Source organism: Giraffa tippelskirchi, chromosome 12, assembly GCF_054371585.1.
Source record: "Giraffa tippelskirchi isolate mGirTip1 chromosome 12, T2T-mGirTip1v1.2.pri, whole genome shotgun sequence".
NCBI classification, from domain to species: Eukaryota; Metazoa; Chordata; class Mammalia; order Artiodactyla; family Giraffidae; genus Giraffa; species Giraffa tippelskirchi.
This window is the reverse complement of record NC_137286.1, coordinates 24,527,579-24,546,167: the sequence shown is the minus strand read 5'-3', so window position 1 is coordinate 24,546,167 and position 18,589 is coordinate 24,527,579. Positions and strand designations below refer to the sequence as shown.

The 18,589-nt window shown below is 40.0% G+C and overlaps 1 protein-coding gene and 1 long non-coding RNA gene across 6 annotated transcripts in view; one reads left to right on the top strand and one right to left on the bottom strand.

Moving 5' to 3' along the window:
* The window catches only part of NPAS3 (neuronal PAS domain protein 3), a 925,755-nt gene that overhangs the window by 539,056 nt on the left and 368,110 nt on the right, over positions 1 to 18,589 (top strand). The window lies entirely within an intron of this gene.
* On the bottom strand, positions 2,544 to 7,514 carry LOC145528859 (uncharacterized). The gene is made up of 2 exons (XR_014070744.1): positions 6,541 to 7,514; positions 2,544 to 5,058 (listed from the first exon to the last, which is right to left on the bottom strand). It is a non-coding gene; the product is annotated as an uncharacterized LOC145528859 (long non-coding RNA).

The window sequence follows — 18,589 nt, the reverse complement described above, 5'->3', positions numbered from 1 at the left end:
CAACTCCCGAAGTCTACTCAAACCATTTCCATCGAGTTGGTGATGCCATCCAACCATCTCATCCCCTGTCGTCCCCTTCTCCTCCCGCCCCCAATCCTACCCTGCATTAGGGTCTTTTCCAATGAGTCAACTCTTCGCATGAGGTGGCCAAAGTATTGGAGTTTCAGCTTCAACATCAGTCCTTCCGATGAACACCCAGGATTGATCTCTTTTAGGATGGATTGATTGGATCTCCTTGCAGTCCAAAGGACTCTCAAGAGTCTTCTCCAACACCACAGTTCAAAAGCATCAATTCTGTGGCACTCAGCTTTCTTCACCATCCAACTCTCACATCCATACATGACCACTGGAAAAACCATAGCCTTGACTAGACGGACTTTTGTTGGCAAAGTAATGTCTCTGTTTTTAAATATGCTATCTAGGTTGGCCATAACCTTCCTTCCAAGGAGTAAGCGTCTTTTAATTTCATGGCTGCAATCACCATCAGCAGTGATTTTGGAGCCCCAAAAAATAAAGTCTGCCACTGTTTCCACTGTTTCCCCATCTATTTGCCATGAAGTGATGGGACCAGATGCCATGATCTTAGTTTTCTGAATGTTGAGCTTTAAGCCAACTTTTTCACTCACCTCTTTCACTTTCATCAAGAGGCTCTTTAGTTCTTCTTCACTTTCTGCCATAAGGATGGTGTCATCCGCATATCTGAGGTTATTGATATTTCTCCCGGCAATCTTGATTCCAGCTTGCGTTTCTTCCAGCCCAGCGTTTCTCATGATGTACTCTGCATATAAGTTAAATAAGCAGGGTGGCAATATACAGCCTTGACGTACTCCTTTTCCTATTTGGAACCAGTCTGTTGTTCCATGTCCAGTTCTAACTGTTGCTTCCTGACTTGCATACAGGTTTCTCAAGAGACAGGTCAGATGGTCTGGTACATCTCTTTCAGAATTTTCCACAGTTTATTGCGATCCACATTAGTTGTTATTAGTATTGTTAATCTGCTACTGTGATTAGTTTATAAATTGAATTTTATCATAGGTATATATATATATATATATATATATAGGAAGAAACATAGTATATATAGGGCTACATACTTGGATTTCAGATTATAGGGTTACAAGTCTTGTGTTTGAGGCACGCACTAAGGGTCTTGGAACCCTCACAGATGAGAGAGATCTATTGTATTTTACTAATTCAGTCTGACCTTCATTCGTGAGTTGTAATTAATAAAGTTTTACTGCATTTCAGCTCCTAAGTTGAGCTCCTAAGTCGATAGTTTGGAGAGTGGGTAGAAGAGAAATTTAGTTATGAACTTAAAACTTTTGAGGGACAACTTCCAGTGAAGCTCTCTTCATTGCTTGAGGTGGTATTCTGCTGCAGATGGTTTATCTGAGAACAGGCAGTGGTGTATGGTGTTTTCCTATCATTCCAAGAAGTTCAGTTCCCCTATAAATATATAAAATATCATGTGCTGTAAGTTGGCCTGTGTTTGAGAAACAACTAGAAGAAAAAACCAAGTGCTTAAAGGCTGCACGAGCTAAGCCTGTTATGGGGTGATTTGTAATGTCTCTAAACATTACAGGAATATCTACAGTCTTGTATGACACTGCCCTTGCCATTGCACATGACTGATTCTGTAAGAATCTGCATGTAGGTGTTTAGATGTTTTACCCTGTCTGCATGACATAAACTAATGATGTAGACTGCTCACCGTGGTGACATGATTAAACAGGATGTTAATTAGTGGCTCCTCTAAGAGCCTTGATCCTTCCTTTTAGCAGCCTTTGTTGTGCATGTATGAAAGTTAAAGAGACAGAAATGGTTGTTCCCTGTATGGCATCTGTTAATAGCAATGGGGACTCAAGAAAAAAAAAGCATTTAAGCCACCCAGTAAGACATATCAGGTCCATCTTCTTGTCCTGGGAGTTGTCCAAAACCATGTCTTTGTGGAAAGGAATATGGCAATTTTCCTGTGAGCAGTAATCATTTGTACTATTACTTAGTTGTCATGTATTGATGACCTCATTTCAATCAAACATATCTCATTCTGTAAGCTTTTGATGGGAGGAATTTTTGGAAGGGTTTAGGAAGGTTAAATCTGTGAGACATGGCTTCCATCTGGAATGCATTAGCTACAAAGATTTATTAGTCAGAGTGCCTCTGCATAATGTTCCATGGAAAGCGGGTCCTGCATCTAATTTCCAGCATGATGTCTATATGAGGAGTGATCTTTGAAATATCATAGGTGACAATCAAGTTCGTTATAAAAATAGTAAATGCCCAGGATTTTCATGGCGGCTATTTTAAATCCCTCATGAGAGCTGCTAAGCAGGTAGTTGATTTGTTGACAAATGATAAAACTCAAGGAATAGCAACATGCATGAAATTTTAAAAGAGGATGGCCCTTTTGAGCAGAAAAAGACTCTTAGAACAATCGGGAACATTTAATGTTTTCATTTGCCTTTTCTCTGGGCAAGAGAGCAATAGAAAAATAATAAGACCAGTACTCAAATTACATGTAGAAGGACATCCTCTTTCTGATTAAAATTGTTCTTAAAAGCTAGTTGTGTTGATCAGTAAGTGAAGCAGGGGAAGCTTTGTAATATCTCATACAATACACAGCATGAGAGTATACTGTTCTGAGCTGTGATGCGACTGGTTCAAATTAGAGATGATGAAGGTGCTAGAATTTCCAATTCTACTGATCTCTGTGTGGGAGGAAGACAGAGCTGATATATAACTTAGGCTTACCTGGGCTACTGTACCCTTAGAAGACAGCAAACATAAACACAGAAATCGGGGTAAAGTTTGAGTTTGGGTTGCAGAAACTGTGATCAGATGGAGCCCAAAAGCTTCTGCTTCCTGCTGAAAAGGCAGCTCGAGCTCTGGGGAAGGTTTTTCTCCTTCTCACTTTCCTTGTTCTCAGTGGCTGACATTAAGGTAACGTGAGAACAGGTCCAGTCCCACAAAAGCTTTTTATACCATCAGGAGGCAATTGTGGCCTAAGATACCTTCCCTGGCTGCATCATGTCTTCCTGAAAATGTAGGGCAAAGGATTAATGCCAGGTGAAGGGAGAGTCAGCATCCAAATATTTATCTGTGAATTTAGGTCACACCACAATGCCCAGTTGTGTCATTCCCTCTCAACGTAGGAAAAAGTGTTCTGTATCCTGGATACAAGTTCAGTACAAAATTGTTCTCCAAGGATTACAAGGGAAATGCTGAAGCTCAGCAATTTTCTTTGCCCCTTGCATTGGGCTGCTGTGCCATTGGGTGGGTTTGTGCCAGACAGCAGAATGGAGAGTGAAGTAGTGCTGGCTACAAAACTCGTGTGAGAGAGAGAAAGGAGCCTTTACCACGAGACCTCAAAGAGCAGGGCCTGAACTTTTCACCTTCTCGGTGGACATTTGCAAGGTTTTCAGCTTGAAAGTGTTTCTCTTCTGCAATCCACTGTGCATGCTAGGAAGGCCACAGCTGGGCCAGTGCCTCCCCTCTGGCAACCAATGAAGACACATTCCCACGCATCCACTTGCAGTCATAATCTTTGTTAACTTGGATGCGTTTAAGGACATTAATTTCTTCTTTTCTCCCATGAGGTTTTTGCAGGGAATCCCACTCCTTTTTCTTTGCCGGGAATGTGACACACGGTCTCCACACATCCGTATCCCAGACATACCCCCAATCCCAATGGTGAGGTCTCCGATACCCTCACCGTAGCCTGGTTGTCATCACAGGAGTGCGGCTTGCTTTCTGGGCCTGCCTTGTAAGATCTGTGGGAGAGTGCCATGTCTCCTCTCCTCAGCTGATGCCGCCTTTACTAAGGCAGAATAGCACCCAGGCCACTCTCTTGTACACCTGTTGTTGCAGGTACCGTGTGTTAATTAAGGATTTCCCTGGTGGCTCAGACAGTAAAGAATCTACCGGCAATGTAGGAGACTTGGATTCAATCCCTGGGTCGGGACGATCCCCTGGAGAAGGAAATGGCTACCACTCCAGTATTCTGGCCTGGGAAAGTCCATGGACAGAGGAGCCTGGCGGGCTATAGCCCATGGGGTGGCAAAGAGTTGGATGCAACTGAGCGAATAACACTTTCACTTTCACTGTGTTAATTCAAGTTTCACTGTATACAGACTATTCACAAGATAACCTTGTGTCTTTGGGTACGATTTAATGTGAACTAAACAAAACCGTAATAGAAACCATGATCGGTTGGAAATACTTTCAACGACACAGCTACTGTGGAGAAACTAATCCAAGAATTCTGAATGTTATCCTGAGTTCGGCCCAGACCTGCCCAGTTGTCCAGATTGCTACATCGTTCTTTGATGACTTTGTGTGAATCCCAGCATCCACTTCCCCCAAAAGTAATAATTTGTTTTCATTCATTATTCATTTACCTTGAGGCAGATAAAGTTCTAGACAACTTTCACATTTGCTAAAGAAAAACTCCTTTTGATTCAAGCAGTACTTTTTAAAGCTTCAGAGCCTTAGAATTAAATTCATTGCTTAATGTAGACTTGAATGCATGGACATATCCTGAAGGAAATACCAAACACATTTTAAGGAGAAATACTCAGTCTTTCTTTCATGTCACAGTCTAAGCTGTTATCAATATTTTGCATCACTTTAAATTTTCTGCATTTTTAAATTAATTTTTATTGGAATATACTTGATTTGATCACTGAGGAAGGCCTTCTTATCTCTCCTTGCTGTTCTTTGGAACTCTGCACTCAAATCGGTATATCTTTCCTTTTCTCCTTTGCCTTTCACTTCTCTTCTTTTCTCAGCTACTTGTAAGGCCCCCTCAGGCAAGCATTTTGCCTTTTTGCATTTCTTTTTCTTGGGGATGGTCTTGATCACTGCCTCCTGTACAGTGCAATGAACCTCCGTCCATAGTTCATCAGGCACTCTGTCTATCAGATCTAATCCCTTGAATCTATTTGTCACTTCCTCTGTGTAATCGTAAGGGATTTGAATTAGGTCATGCCTGAATGGTCTAGTTTTTTGGACCCTACCTTCTTCAATTAAGTCTGAATTTGGCAGTAAGGAGTTCATGATCTGAGCCACAGCCAGCTCCTGGTCTTGTTTTTGCTGACTGTATGGAGCTTCTCCATCTTTGGCTGCAAAGAATATAATCAATATGATTTTGGTGTTGACCATCTGGTGATGTCCACGCATGGAGTCTTCTCTTGTGTTGTTGGAAGAGGGTGTTTACTATGACCAGTGCATTCTCTTGGCAAAACTGTTAGCCTTTGCTCTCCCTGATTTTGTATTCCAAGGCCAAATTTGCCTGTTCCTCCAGGTATCTCTTGACTTCCTACTTTTGCATTCCACTCCCCTATAATGAAAAGGACATCTTTCTTGGGTGTTCGTTCTAGAAGGTCTTGTAGGACTTTATAGAACTGTTCAACTTCAGCTTTTTCAGCATTACTGGTCGTGGCACAGACTTGGATTACTGTGATATTGAATGGTTTGCCTTGGAAATGAACAGAGATAATTCTGTCATTTTTGAGACTGCATCCAAGTACTGCATTTCAGAATCTTTTGTTGACAATAAGAGCTACTCCTCATTTCTTCTAAGGGATTCTTGCCCACAGTAGTAGATGTAATGGTCATGTGAGTTAAATTCACCCTTTGTAGTCCATTTTAGTTCACTGATTGCTGAAATGTTGATATTCACTCTTGCCATCTCCTCTTTGACCACTTCCAATTTGCCTTGATTCATGGACCTAACATTCCAGGTTCCTATGCAATATTATTCTTTACAGCATTAGACTTTACTTCCATCACCAGTCACATCCACAACTGGGTGTTGTTTTTGCTATGACCAACCTAGACAGCATATTAAAAAGCAGAGACATTGCTTTGCCAACAAAGATCCATCTTGTCAAAGCTATGGTTTTTCCAATAGTGATGTATGGATGTGAGAGTTGAACTACAAAGAAAGTTGAGTGCCGAAGAATTGATGCTTTTGAACTGTGCTATTGAAGAAGACTCTTGAGAGTCTCTTGGACTGCAAGGAGATCCAATCAGTCCATCCTAAAGAAAATCAGTCCTAAATATTCATTGGAAGGATGGATACTGAAGCTGAAACTCCAATACTTTGGCCACCTGATGCAAAGAACTGACTCATTGGAAAAGACTCTGATGCTGGGAAAGACTGAAGGTGGGAGGAGAAGAAGGCGACAGAGAATGAGATGGTTGGATGGCATCACCGACTCAATGAACATGAGTTTGAATGAGCTCCATGAATTGGTGATGAATAGAGAAGCCTGGTGTGCTGCAGTCCATGGGGTCGCAAAAAGTTGGACATGACTGAGCGACTAAACTGATAGTTGATTTATGGTATTGTGATAGTTTCTGCTGTAGAGCAAAGTGAATCAGTTATATATATACATATATCCGTTCTTTTTAAGATTCTTTTCCCTTGTGGGTCATTACAGAGTATTGAGTAGAGTTCTCTGTTTCTTATCATTTATCTATCTTATATATGTGTATGTGTGCACTCAGTCATGTCCAACCCTTTGCAACCCCATGGACTGTAGCCCACCAGGCTCCTCTGTTCATGGAATTTTCCAGGCAAGAATATTGGAATAGGTTGCCATTTCCTTCTCCAGGGGATCTTATATATAGTAGTGTGTATATGTGAATCCTAATCTCCCAATTTATCACTCCTCTGCTTCCCTCTTGGTAACTATAAGTTTGTTTTCTATATCTATGATTCATTTCTGCTTTGTAAATCAGTTCATTTGTACCATTTTTTTTTTTTAGATTCCATGTATAAGCAATATCATATATTCGTCTTTCTCTGTCTGACTTACTTCACTTAGGATGACAATCTCTGGATCCACCCATGCCATTACAAATGGCATTATTTGCTTCTTTTTATGGCTAAGTAGTATTCCATTGTGCATATGTACCACATCTTTATTCATTCTTCTGTTGATGGACAGTTAGGTTGCTTCCATGTCCTGGCTATTGTAAATAGTGCTGCAGTGCAATGAACAATGGGGTGCATGCATCTTTTTGATAGCTTATGGTGAACAGTGTCAAATTCGTGATCTCCGAGGAAGATTTAGCTTCAGGACCAGAGACCAGGCTTGACCACTCAGGGCTCTCCTGTGGCAGATGTTTTATTACAGTGAAAATGGACAGAGAAAGCTTCTGACACAAACATCAGAAAGGCATAGAGAGTGCCCCCCTCACTAGTGTTATCAAGGGAGCTATATACTTTTTAAATTAGTTATTACAATAAATCAAAAGAATGTCCCAAGGTTGTAAAGATCTTACTAGACCCACTCCCATAATTTACATTTTAAGATAACAGGATTAGCCAGAAAGTTTTCAGGAAGGAGAAACTGTCCACAAGCAGGATACATTGTTGTTATATAATCCTTAGTACAGAGTTTGAACTGAATTGTTTGTTGTATAATCATCAGTTCCTGGCTTAACGAAAAACAAAAACAAAAATGTTTTATGTGACCAAGACTAAGGAATGTAGAGGAAAAAAAAAAGTTTGTCCTTTCCTCCTCCTTGAGAACCTCAGACCCCTATCTCTGCTTTAAGAGCCCCAGACCCCCTTCTCCTCCTCGGGGACCTGGGCTTCTTATCAGCCTGCCTAGGAATTGACTCTCTCATTTTCAAATTATGGTTTTCTCCAGATATACACCCAGGAGTGAGATTCCTGGATCATATGGTAACTCTATTTTTAATTTTTTGAAGAACCTCTGTACTATTCTCCATAGTAGCTATAACACTTTATATTCCCACAACAGTGAAGGAGGCCTCCCTAAATTGTCCCTATTTTGATAGTAATTAGTAAAGATTTATTTCTTCCATCTGCGTCTGAGATTCAGAACTTTTAGAAGTCACACAGAGAAGAAAAACTATAAAATTCTGTGAGTAAAGTTCTATGAGTAAAGGTTAATTTTATTAAATTTAGAAAAAATTATCTTCATTACAATTAAATCCTTGGAGAAAGAAACATAACACTAATATGTTGTCATGTCTGAAACAAAAGTTTAACAGCTTTGAAATGAGATTTGATATAAAAAAGCAGTTGCAGTCATCTTCTCAACCCTTTTCCAGTGTAAAATTTTATCTGCATGCTCTGTGATGTATGAAAGAAATCCATCAGTCATTTCACTCAATTCAATAATGATCAGTATTTAAGTGGAAAAAACTTAACTCAGCTGTTTGATTCAGTTGACAAGTTATATATGGTTTCTTATATAGGCATAGGATTAGAAAACTGTGAAATATTATACAGGTGTGAGATGTTACTGTTGATTTGCATAACCTATGGGAAGTCTGCAGTTTTAGTTGCTTTAGTATCATTGTCCTGGAGGCTTCCAGTGGAGATCATCAAGGGGATTACAACACGTGCAATTAAATTCAGTGTCATCTCAAATTCAAGACCTGGTTTGAATCTAAAGATTCATCTAGATGAGCAATCTGAGGTAAATCAGTTAATCTCTGGTTCATCTGAAAAATGGGAATCATTTTATCTCATAGTGTTGCTAAGAAGATCAAAAGATTGTTTTGTAGTGATAAGATACAAAGGTTAATTATTTCTGTTTCCTGAACTTGATCCACTACTCTTATGGCAGCATGCCGTAAAGGAAAACATCATACCACCTTCACCTCAATACCCTTTATTCCATAATCACCTCCACCCTTCCCCTACTTGGGTCAGGCTCCTTCCCGTTTTTTGTGTGTGTGCCCAAGAACCCTCCTTCATCCACATATAAATATTTTCTTTTTTCAGTTTACCACACTGTATGGCAGGTAGAATCTCAGTTCCCTGACCAGGGAGCAAACCCATGGCCCCTGCATTAGATGTGCAAAGTCTTAACCACTGGATGGCCAGGGAAGTCCCAACACATAGAATTCTCCATTGCAATCTTCTCTTCACTCTCTGTCACGCTTGCTAGGCTATAGACTCTTTAAGGTTAGAGATCATTTCTGCCTGGTGTCCAGCATAGTTCCCGGTACCCAGTAGTCATTCAGTAATCACAGGCTGAATGAGTGAGTGAACACATAGAAAACTATACACGAGGCGACTGGTAGATCCTTCTTGCAAGGATTTCACAGTAGCGCCAAAGATGTGGCCTTCTACACATTGACTAGAAGGCTTTTTACAAGTATACTTGCACGTGGCGCATATAGCTCTGTTACGAGCATACTGTTTTGTATTTTTTTTATCAGTGACATTGGCAATAGCAATAAAGGTGGCTTTACAATTACCTAAGTCTAAATGGCCCCTTTGTACTATCGTACTGGAATACAACTTGGGAATTTCTGGATTTTTAACCCTCACTTCTCCCTGGGCAGAGTGAGTTACATACTGTATACCCCTACAAGGCAGCTCTTATTTCACAGTTCAAGGTAGTCTGGCTTTAAATTACAACATAGTAAAAAATTGATGACACATAAAATTGGGCTTTCCAAGTGACTCAGTGGTAAAGAATCCACCTGCCAAGCAGGAGACATAGATTTGATCCCTGGGTTGGGAAGATCCCCTGGAGAAGGAAATGGCAACCTACTCCAGTATTCTTGCCTGGGAAATCCCATGGACAGAGTAACTTGGTGGGCTACAGTCTGTGGGGTCACAAAAGAGTCAGACATGACTTAGTGACTAAACAACAACGACAAAAATAAAATCAGCATGATTAGTAACACTAAAACAAGTAATATAGCTCTGTTTCTTTCTCTCTGTTGTATCTTGCACTATTTCCTAAATATGGTAACTAGGCAACTCCATGTTATAAAAGTAGATGTTTGGTTTTTGCACCTGGAGTATGCAATTATTCCCCCCCAAACCATCACTCTTCCTCAAGATGTATGTACCTAAACTTTCTTGGAATTCTAAACTTTCCTCCAACATCCTAAATTTTTATAAGCTCTTGATCAAGTAGTCTTCTGGTCTTAAGCCCACCTTTAGGAAATTCAATGTTGAGTTGGTCAAAAGACATAAATGCTCCCCTGATTTTGAATGCTTTAAAGGGTCTGGACAGTTCAGCTGAGAAGAGTATTTCGATGTCGTATAAATTTATTTCTGTCAATCGTTTCTGTACCTACTCTGCCTATTTCAATAGCATAGTTTTATCCCAGTGTTCTTAATTTTTAAAAATCTTTCCATTTGCAGCGTTCTACAGGAATGTGATTGTCAGATAATAACAGCTAACACCCGTGTAGTCAGTATGGGTCAATATCTTAGAAGATGTTCATAAAAGGTGTTATGAGTTCTAGGGGAAAAATCACACCCTGATGGGCCTTAGGGAAGATTTCATGTTGGAAGTGACATTGGTTAGGATATACGCTCCCTGTGTGACTTTTACCCTTAAGCAGAACCATCGTCATTTTTATATTAACTGACAGGTTCCAGTGAGAAATCTGAGCTTGTGCTGAGTGTCCAGTAATGAGGTTAGGGTTGTAGGAAACTGCCTTGAGCAGCCTCTAGGAGCATCACAGCTCAGTGCAGGCTTAGGCTAGAGCCCCGATTCATATCCTGCTCTGCCATTGCCTCTTGGGGCACACCGACAGACCTGTTTCACCCTCAGTTTCATTATCTGTAAAATAGGGACAGTAGCAGTTTCAAGTTCATGGGGTGGTTGAGACAAAGAGTGATTTCAGTGGAACCCCGGGGGTCGTGAATGCATCCTAAAACTTTCGAAGGAAAAGGCTACTGATAAGGAATCACTTCCTGTACTTCCGTCACAAATAATGGTGACTTTTCTTGGTTTATCTTTAGCTCAGTTTGTTTCAAGGCCCAGCACTGGTAAACTGGAGACAGTCATTACAGGAAATTAGTTCACACAAGGATGTGTTGGAGAAGCTGAGTGCACTGGAGAAGTCTAGCTCCGGTGCCTCCTCGTAGCTTAGCTGGGCAAGTCACCCGAGGGAAGTCACACTGCCGTTCTGTTCCGGCTGCATTTCTTCGCCTACATCCTGAAGGTTCTGGACTAGATGATCCCCGTGGTCCTACCCCACTAGGTAGTCCCTCGTGCTGCCTGCAGGTACCTGGTTGTCTTCTCCTTCTGTGCACGAGGAGAATTGAACTCTCTGCCCCCTTGTGATTGTGTGGGACCAAAAACTCGTTCCAGCCAACGGGCTGTAAGTGGAAGCGACCTGTTTTGCTGAGGATGGCACATCTAGTCACAAGACCCTCTGAGGTTCTCCTCTCTTCCATGTCACAGTGGTGGCTGCCCTGCAGCCTGGGCCCTGAAGGAAAAACCCTGTGGAGCAGAGTCCTCTGTGCCCCACAGTGGGTGTGAGCATGAGTGACAAATAAGCTCCCATTTTTAAACCACCCATAAAGTGGCACTGGTTGTTAATGCATCATAACCCATCCATCCTGAATTGTTACAGGGACCTTCCAGCACTGGACAGTAGGGAAGACAGTAGGAACTCATGTTTGAGCTCCTCATGGTCCTGACTATATGCTGTGGATTTGCATCCTGGCTCCACACCCTACTAGCAATGTGATCTTGTGCCAATTGCTTCTCCTCTGAATTTCCATTTCTTGGTATGTGAAATGGGGATAATGCTATTGACTATCTTACTGAGCTAGTGTAAAGATTAAGGAGATTTTGCATATAACACATTGTAGAAAATGGCAGAGAATAGGATAATTCTTATTATTCTACTTTTAACACTGTGAGTTAATGGTTTCATCATCTTCCTGTATTTTCTGTTGTGGCCATTGAGGCAAAGTGAGTTTATAAGAAATACACCAATGGATAGTAGCTTAGAGAGTAAAAGGACCTATACCTTAGCCCTTTTAAGACCAGCAGTTTCTAATGGGAATTGGAGGTTTGAAACCATTAGTGTGAGATCATTACATTTTAGTCAGCCCATTCCAAAGACAGGAGTCAAATCCATTAAGCAAATCTGAAGTAATCCTCTCTTAAGTAGCCATCGTCCAACTCGTGGTATTTTTCTACAGATACCTCTTTGGGAAAAGAGATTATGTATGTTTCACCTTGGATCTTGCAAATTTATGTCACACTTTGTGTCTTTAAAGCTTTCCAACAAACATTAAATTGATTATACAGTAAAGGCAATAGCTCATTTGGAATATTTACCAGAAAACCCCCATAGAATGAGCATAATGAGAAAAATAATGAAGCAGTAATTATAATTCTCAAGGCTAATAATTTTAATAATAATTTATACTCAAACAGCTCTATACATAAGGAGATTTCAAAGGTTTATAAATATTAAGTAAGTTCTGTATGCCTTACAGTTCCTAAAACAATGCCTTGAACCTAACATTCCTGAAACATTCACTCATCATCAGTATTATTCACTTATTTTACAAGTGGATAAACTAAGGCAAAGAAAATATGCCTGGAGTCACATAACCCTTAGCCTAGTACCTGTACCTCTAATCAACACAATTCAAATTCCATCCTGAAATAATCTATGTTGCTGTCTATAGGGGAGTTTCATTGTATTACGGTAACTGCTATCACTGGTTGATGTGATATGACCATGGACCTGATTTAGAGTCATGATCTCTATGTGAAAACAATTAGAATTGAGATGATAAGTGTTTGCAGGATGTGGTCTGTCCTCAGTGGATGTGCAAGGGGAGTTTCATGTTGGATCCTTGGCACGACATATCCAAAAGGTTTGCTCAAGCCAGAAGTTCACTGCCAATCATGCCCACCTCCTCAAGAGGTGAGCCAGAGCCCATCAAAAGCTGCAGTTCCTGCTCACAGTTTGTGTAAGCTTTTTTTTTTTTTTCTCCTGTTCCATTGTGCTCATTCACACATGATATCCCAAAACAGTTAAGTAAAATGAGGGATATTATATCTGTCACACATGAGAAAACTGCAGTTATGGATTCACTTATTGCATTCATTGCTTTCTGGACTCTGGAGTCCCCTGGGCATTGCCACAAATCTACATGGTAGCCCTCAGTCTCATATTCTGTGTGAGACTCTCCTAGTGAGGCCAGCGTGTATATAAAAGGTTTATGATTATTGTTGTTAATTTTTTTCACTTTTATAGCTCAAATGAATCAGCCTTAACTCATGGTAACAGTAAGGGCTGCACTGGCCAAGTACATTACCGTAATCTATTGTTGAAATAGCTCGCTCCCAGCGACATGGTGAGTGTCGGAGGTCCTGCCTTCTGAATTAATGCCAAAGCATAGGCAACAGAGCCGACACATAACAGAGGCCCAGAAGCCACTATTTCCCTATGATGCTTTCTGGGAGATCCACCCCTCCTAATTTTTCCATATTCAGTTTAAGACAGACCTCTGATTCCTGTGGGCTTGCATAATGACGAAGATGAAGCAGTCATTTGTTCCTGTAAGTGTGCATTGTCCTCGGATGCAGCTGTGACACAACTTGCGCTGTCTACCCTCTCTGGCCATGCGTGCCGATTGCTCTTTGATTTATGGTCTCAGGGCTCTGTTTGGAGAGGAGCTGGGAGCTATTTGCACCTTCCTGTGTGTGATGCCAAGTGAAAAGCTTTTATTCAGAGAACTGCTGGCCCCTGGGATGTCAAGGGCAGGGCTTATCTGACAGCTGCTGGACCCCCACCTCTAACCTGTGAGGCCTGGTATATAGTAAGCACTCAACTAACATTAGCTGTTATTATTATCATTATTGATTTTGTCGTCATTATCTTCATGCTGCTTTTACTATTCTCCTTCCGTTCACTGTGGAAACAGCAAACAGGGCTCCTGCTTGGATGTATTTAATGTGTGTATGTGCTGCCTTTAATCACCCATCACTAAACTCTCCAAAGGTTCTTTTCACTTGAATGATCAGTAATCAAACAAATTATATATTTATGATATCCATTTGCACTTTTGGTGGCTCAGACGGTAAAGCATCTGCCTGCAATGCGGGAGACCTGGGTTTGATCCCTGGGTCGGGAAGATCCCCTGGAGAAGGAAATGGCAACCCACTCCGGTACTCTTGCCTGGAAAATCTCATGGACAGAGGGCCTGGTAGGCTACAGTCCATGGGGTCGCAAAAGAGTCAGACACGACTGAGCGACTTCACTTTGCACTTTTATTTATGAACCCATAGTGTCAGGGACTGTCTAGTTCTAAGACCAAGTTTTCCTTCTTTGCACAGAGTAAATGCTCAATAAATACTGTTGAATGAATAAATAAGTTAATGTAACCTTTCATCCTGTCAGCTCAACAAATTAAACTATTGCATTTGACCATGCTTAAGAAATCACTAAGTGCCCACTCTGACCATGAGAGTAAACAAGTTTTCAATATGTCTACTGTCTTTAAGAAGTTTACAGCAGGTAAGGAGCTCAGTCCCGTGCTTATAAGTAACTATGGATTATATATGTATCCAGCGAAAACAGGATTATACATTTACTCAGTTGTTATATCTAGTGCAGTTGTTAGCTTTTGTTGGGCACATACTATGTCCTGTTTTTTAAAGAGCTGTACATTTATTATCTTGTTTAATTCTTACCAAAATGTTTACTGTTACCATTTCCATTTTAAAAATGAAGAAAATGACACTTAAGAAATTTCAAATAAATTATCTAAGGCCATGTAACCTATTTAAGTGGTAGAGCTGTAGGATGTAATATGTTTACCATGTCTACAATAAATTTTGAAAAGTTCAGTTTTTTTTTTTTACAAAATATATCTTTGATATTTTATTTATTTGTGTGTTCCTAGTTTCTATCCCATATATATGGAATATATGAATTTTATCATTATTCAGTTGTATGTGGTCTTAGTTTAACCTCAAATCATTTGTGAAATTGCACAGGGTCAAATAAATACATCATAGTGAAATACTAAGTTGTGTGCTGTCGACAATAAGTAAAATAACAGTTTTGAAACAGGAGTATCTGAGCAGCTGACACATGAGCCTCTCTAGAAGGATAAGTCAGGTACATAGTTGATGGGGAGAGGGATGGAACATAAATGAAAAAGCAGGGTAAGTGTGTTCTAGGAGCTTCTGTGGGAGAGATGAGAGACTCACTGCCCAGAAGTACTGAACACTGTGGGACAGAAGATAGAGCTGTTTGCAGAAGCAAGAGCTGGGCCATGGCCCCAACTTCAAAAGTTTGATTGATGATGGAGGCAGTTTTAAAAACTAGGCCCATTTGAGCACTAGAGCCAGGACCATTCCATGGGAACCTCCAGCCCCTCCTAACTAGAGCCTCACAGTCTAGATTTTCGGAATAGAAAACACTAAAGCCAGTTGATGATCAGCAAGAAGTTTTGTTTAACCTCTTGATAAATCTTCACATAATAGAAGTGGTGTTCATTAATTTAGTTATCAAGTAAATATTATTAGCATTAAATTACTGTTGTTCATCTAGCAACTGTATGCCTTTAGGGAAGACATGGGGAGACTGAAGACTTAGTCCTCCTTGAGGGCATTGATAACAGAAAAGTTAGGCTGAAAGTTTCAGGTATGAAATATGTTTGTTAACTGAAGTTCTCTTTTATTGGTTATCTTTTTCTAAACCTGTCTGTGAGTTGAAATAATCCTGGTGCCCATAAGATCGCTGTCTGGCTTGCAATTGACCCTCAAAACCAGGACTTAAGTTAGTGTAGGCTTGGACTGGCTTCTGGGCATGTGAGTGTACATACATAGTAGCCAAATTGCCTAAAACAGAGTTTAAAGAAGAAAAGACTGATGGAACTTGAAACTCAGATTCTTCTGCATTTGGACTTGACACATACACTGTACCAAATACATCTTTCATTTTTTGTATGTATATATACAGAAGATGTCATTATAAGAGTGTGTAAATTGACAAAAGAGCTAACTCTCTCTCTCTTTGGGGGAAAATAGATAGAAAACTCTCTAGCTTTAATTTGAATTGAGATCTTGCTGGTAATTACTTAAAGGTTAAACCACCATACACCGGAGGAGGAACTCATGGGATTCAGTTTTTACTCGAGGTATTATAGAACTCACTTTAGACATGAAGTTCTAGCTGCTTGACTTGGAGCAACTGACATTCAGAAATGGAAAACATGAAAACATCTGTGTTTCCAGTAGTAGCTGCTTTATACTTGGCTGAGCAAGTTACCTAGAAAGGTATCTGAGTTTTTCACCCTCCACCCTTGACTATTTTAATCTGGTCTAGGCGGATCCCCACTTGTCCTTGGTATGCACTGGCCCTGACTTAGTTAACACTGCGCAGTGCGGAACGTGTGCACCATGGCTAGGGCCTCAGAATCAATAAGGAGCCTTTAGATGTAAAGCTAATGATTTTCTGTGTTCAGAGAAAGTCAAAATCTCTCAAAGTTGCCATTGTTGACACCCAGTTTCTCCCCAGAGAATAAAGGAAGGTGTGATAAATTCTCATGTTCCACAATGCAAATAAAATGCCCATCAGGAGAGACTTGAGCTAGACTAGATATGGATCATGTAAGTCTTAACCAAATTTCAGTCTTGAGTGAAGCCCCTCCACAAACACCGTGCTAACAGTGTTTATCACAGCAGTGGACGCACTGTTTGATCCAGCTGTCCTGCCCTCCAGGGGTTTCAGTGTGACCTGTCTGGGAATGATATCTGTCAACGTTCCCTCCCAGAAGCATTTTCAGCAGTTTGGGATGACGTCAAATGCTTTTGAATGTATCTACAAACTGCCATTGAATGTACATAAAATTTCACCAGACTCTCTGATTTAAAGCCCTAGAGAAGGCCACCAGGCTCGTATGGAAATTAGCTAAGTATAATTTATTCATGAAAGGCAGAAAAGCTGAATTAATAAATACATGAGTATGTAAACTTATAACTGCATAAAGATCTGTAGAAAATATGAAAGCCGAGCTCTGTGTGTTCACAGAAACCCTTAAGGTGTGGTCACTTGGTCCTTTATTACAAACGGTTCTGTCTCCTATTTCAAAAGCCAAAGTGGAAATAAGTAATAAGCAAAAAAAAGTACATTTAATTTTTGGAGAGTTTCTTTTTTTCTCCTGAAAATATGGACCTGTCTGTGGTTACTGCTCTATGTGCCTCAATCTAAGAGAATTATTTTTTTTAAATATTAATGAAAGCATTAACTCCAGAGATTCTGAAAACTGCTCAGCAGGTTTAACGCCTACTCTCTCTGTCTGAACCCAATTCTGAGAGCCCTGTCACAGCGTATTCTCTCATGAGAGGTCATCATTTTATTTTCCCTCATCCTTACCCTCCCTATGAAATCATAATCTGAATAACAGCAGCAGCCCTATCAAGTATTGATTCAGCAGTCCCCTTGTTATACAGCAGGAGTCAGGGCGAGATGGACACTGTCACACTTGACAAAACTGCTTAAAGGGAATCTTGCTTTGTATCGAATACATTCTGGTGAAATGTCTCAGATTAAATTCTGAACCTCCTGGCCGCAATTGAGACCCAGTTGGGCTCTGGAAGCCTGAATTTGCAGAGTTGTTGCCTATGATTTGATAAGCAAGCAGTAAAACTACTATTTCCTATAGTTCTTGTATGTCATGTGTATATAATTTGATCAGAACTTGCTAAGGGAAGCGTGGTATTTCCCACTGTATTCCTACTGATGATTTCCTTATACTAATTAAAAACTAATTTTCTGAAATTCTCTTTTGGAAAACATCAATCTATTGCAAACTCTGCTCTTAGTCAAGGAATGAGGGAACAATAATCAAATCTATGGATTTTTTTTAATTTGTCTTAATTGAGAATTATAATAAATACAGGACAAAAGTGAATCATCAGATACTTTTATATCCACAGCCATGATCTGTGGAGAGGAAGTTTAAATAGCAAAAGCACATTGCTCTGAATGCTAATAATCATAGAGTTCTTTATAAATATTAATTCATTAAATTCTTGTGGCAGCTCTGTGAAGTAGGTACAATTATATCCATTTCACAGATGAAGAAAGTGAGGCACAAAGGGGTATATAGCTCACTAGGGGTCTCACAGCTAGTAGGAAACACTGGAAGTCAGCCCTGATGTTGTGGGTAGTTACTCAATGCAAACACGAAGCCCAAATGGCTTTCTTACCTCAATGCTTTAATTGTGTTAGTGGCACCTAGTTTTTCTAGAATAAAGTTTTCTTTAAAAAGGTTCTTTTTCTTAGTGCAGGTCCTTGAAATGACCTAAGCTGATAATTTTTAAGAGAGGCTGTTGATTGTGGTGTTTTCATTCCTGCCCTTAAACACTCTTCTGTCATTAATTTAACTGTTTTCTAGTAGACAGCCTTGTTAGACTTCTTAACTGACCAATGGAAATATACATGTGAAAATGGGAAGATACGTGTTGTGGTTATTGCAGCATAAAAAAATCACCGCAAACTTAGTGATGGAGAGGACTTCCTATATAGTATAGGGAACCATGAATATAGTCAGTATCATAATACTATGTGATGGAAAGAATCTTAAAAAGGATATATATATTTATACATATATGAATCACTGTGCTATACACCTGAAATTAATACAATGTTGTAAATCAACTATATGTCAATTTAAAATTTTTAATTAAAAATAAAAACTTAGTGATTAAAACAATGACACCATTTATTTTGGCTCATGAATCTGAAATTTAGGCAGCATTTGGCAAGGATAACTTTTCCCTGCTTCACTTGGCATCCTTTGGGCAGGTCAAAG